The sequence below is a fragment of the Bidens hawaiensis genome, unplaced genomic scaffold (assembly GCF_021521415.1).
Source record: "Bidens hawaiensis isolate Kalapana, Puna unplaced genomic scaffold, B.hawaiensis_p1.1 tig00021359_1, whole genome shotgun sequence".
NCBI classification, from domain to species: Eukaryota; Viridiplantae; Streptophyta; class Magnoliopsida; order Asterales; family Asteraceae; genus Bidens; species Bidens hawaiensis.
The window spans coordinates 22,405-27,510 of record NW_027493311.1 but is presented as its reverse complement, the minus strand read 5'-3'; positions in this window follow the sequence as shown (position 1 = coordinate 27,510).

Here is a 5,106-nt window from a genome sequence, read left to right as displayed (position 1 = left end):
CATTTTTCAGTATAAAAATGGAAATTTTAGTCAGTCTGATGCGGTATCGTTTGCTTTGGGTCAAAAAACATATCATATGAATACTGTAGAGTTTGGGATGGCAAGTGGTTTTTACACAGCAGCGGAAGTTGAGTCGCCGGATTTCTAGACGAGCTTGAGGGGTGCCTTTAAAATCAAAAACTGGTGAGTTTGTCTAATACTCACTTAACAGAATTTTGGGGGAAGATTGCGAGTTCTCCATTTTCGGGTAGCGTGTTTAGTTCGGAAATCCAAGATCCGGTTCTTCTCTAGATTCATCGAATTTTAGCGAACACGCTTATTGGAAGAGGTTCGGGTGAAAACACAATTAACTGGTTAGATATGTTTTGTTTGATGGTTATGGTTGAGAAAAAGCCGGTTAATTTAGTGAGTGTTTTGGCGTGATCATTTCATCACGCGAGAAGAGGGGGCATGAAAAAGAGGTCGAAGCTTGACATGATCCATATATTACTATAATTGCTCGAAATTTGGAAGTCTTTACAACGTTTTTACCGGAAAATTTGAGAAAAGGGCCTGCGGTGGAGTTCGTTGGTACTAATGATTTGTGGAACGCAGGAATTTTAAAGAATCATGACCCGTTAGCTTGGGAAGAGATGAAAGTGGGTCCATAAGTACACCCACCACCGGAGTCCGAAGCTTCTACGGTTATAAGAGCCAAACTGCCTACACATCGTTAGAGGCCTCTACATCGTTCTGAGAGGTCGGCTATGTAGTTTCCTGTTAGGGAGCCCCTCCCTAAAACACTTACCATTGATTCATTATATGATGGATGGAGTTCAGTTTCGATCATATGAGGGGTTATATGACTGAGAAGTGTGATGATTTGAGGAGAATCATGAGAGAGAACCAACAGACGCAAGATGACACTCTAAGACATATGATGACTGGGTTGAACCTTGGGTTGCCTGATTATCTTCGACCGCAGGATGTTGCAGGTTCGAGTGGTCTGAGTGCTCCGGGTGCTTATGGTTATGGTTAGGGTTATAGGGCACCGTTCTACATGCAGGGATCACATAAGTTTGATAATGCGGAGCCATACCGAATGTTTGAGCAGAGTGACGAGGAAGAAGAGGAGGAAGATGATGAAGAATGAGTGTGGGGACGCCGAAACAACTTTGGAGTTTGTATCTTTTCTATTTCTATTTTTATTATCTTTTTATTTTATTTTGACCCGTACTAATATTGCTCTAAACTAGTTGGTCGGGAAGGTGGGACGGAGCATGGTGACTTTTAAGACTTACAAGTAACTTTTATTTTCTAGATATTGTGTTTGATGTCACTTAGGTATGTCGAGAGGAGTGGCCGTATCTGTAAGAAAGAGAGAATGAGTTACTGAAAAAATTGGTGAGCAGTCGGCAAGGAGAGCACTTATGGAAAAATATTGGCACATTGACAGTCTCTCATATTACCAGCTAAGTCTTTTCCATTGTACTTTGTTTAGTGGCCGTATCTGTAAGAAAGAGAGAATGAGTTACTGAAAAAATTGGTGAGCGGTCGGCAAGGAGAGCACTTATGGAAAAATATTGGCACATTGACAGTCTCTCATATTACCAGCTAAGTCTTTTCCATTGTACTTTGTTTTTATACTTTTATTTTATTCTTTTTAGGTTTTTTTTTATTTTTATAATTTTTAAGTTTTTGTTTTTAATTTTAATGACTAGTTTTTCTAGTCCTGCATTAGAGACAATGCAAAAATTTAAGTGTGGGGATGAGACACAAGTGTTTAACTAACTTCGTTAAAAAGATTAATTAAAAATTTTTGAAAATGTCCCTTGAATATAGTTTTTTGCGTTAAAATGGGAGATGATGATAATTATCGGAAATTGGTTATTCAAACTACTAATAATATGATATAATATAAAAGAAAACACACTTAACTTGTGATGTGTCGGTAGGCTCAGCCTTGATAAAGAAAGGGCAGTTTGATAAATGGGTAACAAATAGATATGATTTTTAGTGGGTGGTGCGTTTTGTCCATGGAAAATAAGAAATGAAAGGTCGGTTCATACTCAAGCCTCAATTCTTGGTATGAATGTGAAAATATTATGAAATTTCAAAAATTTTTATACGTTACCATATGATGCTGGGGTAAGTTTAACGTTAGAGTATGCCAAGTAGCCGGTGGTATTAATCTTAAACCGTTTAGCTTTAGTGTTTTACTTTTCATTGGCGTATGATTCTGTAACCTTAAATCTTGTATTGATGGGATGCCTCGGGTCCGGAGACTGGGTTTGTATTTGGTTTATCATTTGGGTATTCATATTTTCCTAAGTGGATTTGTGAATATTAAAAAACTAAAAAAGAGCAAACCCGCAGTATTCTGCCAATCATAAGTCATTAAACTTGATCAGCTCGTACCTAAAGTACAAATAAATTACTAGCTTGATCATCCATGATGTTAGACATGTGGGGTCCCCTTGTTCGCGTCTCATTACCATTAAAAAACGGACCACAAGGGGCACGTCACATGTAAACCATACAGATGAATTCGTGCATACTCACTTATGATGATGGGTTTGGGGTATTGCTTGATTAAATATACCTTAATCGTATCTAATGGCTGTAATGATACACTTTAATGCTTAAATTTAGGTTGATAAACAATACCCTTGATCGTCTTAACTATTGATGCAAAAAAGAGCAACAAAATTGTAAATCTGCTAATTTAGAGGTTTAAGTCAAGTTGGGGTGGTCTGGTCCGATAAAAATGAAAATCAATGGGTTTTAACTGTGGAAACCATTGAGTTATATAAATAAAGAAATTGTTGGATCTTATTTGTGTTAGGTTTTAGCAAGATTATCAAAGTCCAAAATAACCAATTATTAAGGAAAACGCAGCGGAAAATATAGTTTTAAATCTTGTTTTTTTACACAAACACATAAACCGATTTATGTTAAACCTAAACTAGGATCCATATAGAATTACCATGCTATCAAGAACACAACTATAGGGTGTTTAATATACATACCTTCAAGTCCAGAAAATGAAAGGGGTGAAGGTTATGAACGGCTTAGAATCCAAAGGAGGAATCCTCAAGCTTGTATACCCGACAAGCTAATCTACAAACGCCTTTGGTTGCTAGGATCCAACTCTTGATGCAATCTCTTGTGTTCTTCCTCTTGTTTTCGGCTTGAAGAAAAGAGAAAAGAGAGAGAACCCTTGTGTGTGAGAGAGTGTAATGTGCAAGAAGTGAGAACCCAATGGATCCTCTTGCATGTTATTGAAAACAACAACCAAGGAAGAGAGAGAGAGGAGGGGCCGGCCCCCTTATAGGGGTTTTCCCCCAAAAACTCAAAACCCAATTTTTGTTATTATTATAAACATATTATTATTTATCCAAATAAATAATAAAACTCTCAAATATAAATTATCCAAATAATTTACTTACCACATATACATATATTTAGAAAATCCATTTTCAAAATATACAAGTGTTGATAATTATTACTTAGATCATATCTAATAATAAATATCGTGACGTTTGTCTAGCTTGTTATAGGGTATGACCCGACTTGGATCAATACGTACTAGCCACATCAACTCTAATATGTGTCTTGGGCAAATTAATTCCAACAATCTCCCACTTGCACAAGATACATAGAAGATTGATGCAAATAGCAAATACCGCCTAACAACGGTTTCCTATCCCTAATACGCATGGCGAAGTGCCATTCAATAACAACATCCCTTTCAAGTCCCATACTTGAAAATGATTTAGGTGAAACTATCATTTATCCTTTTACTACAAATGTCATGTTAAATCCAGAGACACAGAGTGATCATTCTCTGTTGATTCAACTTATAAAGACTTATACATTTAACTCTCAACGAATAACAGGGACAAATCCCTATTGACTACATACGTCTCTCACTATCACCTTGTACTATACTTGAGCTTAGCCTTATGTACTGACATATTTCAGAGCAGCGAAGAACTAAGTCAAAGTATAATAGTCGATGAATATCAAGACCCAATATGTATCTCAGGTCGGAGGATACTATGATGTTCGCCTTTACTCAAATTTACTAATGATCACAAATCACAAGGATTCCATGCAGTAAAGTTGAGGGCGGGTCAATCCAATATTTATCCCATAAATATCTATGAACTTTGGCAGCAATCCTTTGCTATATTCAAACCTCATGAATATCTACCAATCCAAGTTTATAATAGTCTTACTTTCATATTCGTTCCCACAACTATAATCGACTACGGATGTTTAGAATAATTCAAATTATTCACGGATTTAAACATACTAAAATGGAACATAACTCAAGAACATGACCAAAACCAAAACCATATGATTGAGTTAAAATAAAATTGTTCCAATATCCAAATACAAAATTCTAATCAAATCCAATCACTAGAATATCGAAGTCCTAAGGCGCAAGTATGACCCTCATGCTTCGGCCTTTCAAGGAATTTCGTGAGTGGGTCCGCAATGTTTTGATCAGTGTGAACTTTGTGAATACATATCTTTCCTTTTTCAACTTCATCCCTTATGTAGTTGAATCTCCGCTAAATGTGCCTAGTCTTTTGATGTGCACGGGGTTCCTTGATTTGAGAAATCGCACCCTCGTTGTCACAAAAGATTTCTAAAGGTTCCTGAATGGTACGGACCACTCCTAGATCAGCAATGAACTTTCTAATCCATGCAGCTTCTTGAGCTGCCAAGGAGGCGACGATGTATTCAGATTCAGTGGTGGACAAGGCTACCACGTCTTGTTTTGCGCTCTTCCAGGAGACAGGACCACCATTGAGAACGAAACATATCCCGATTGTGATCGAGAATCATCTCGATCAGTTTGGAAACTCGTATCAGTGTAACCCTTTACAACGAGTTCTTCCTCGCCAGAGCCATATATAAGAAACATATCCTTAGTCCTCCTAAGGTATTTCAATATGCTCTTAACATCCATCCAATGGCTAGTTCCCGGATTTTTTTGGTATCTACTTGTCATGCTCAAAGCGCATGACACATCCGGTCTAGTGCAAATCATGGCATACATGATGGATCCTATAGCAGATGCATATGGGATTCCACTCATTTTGTGTTGCTCATCCT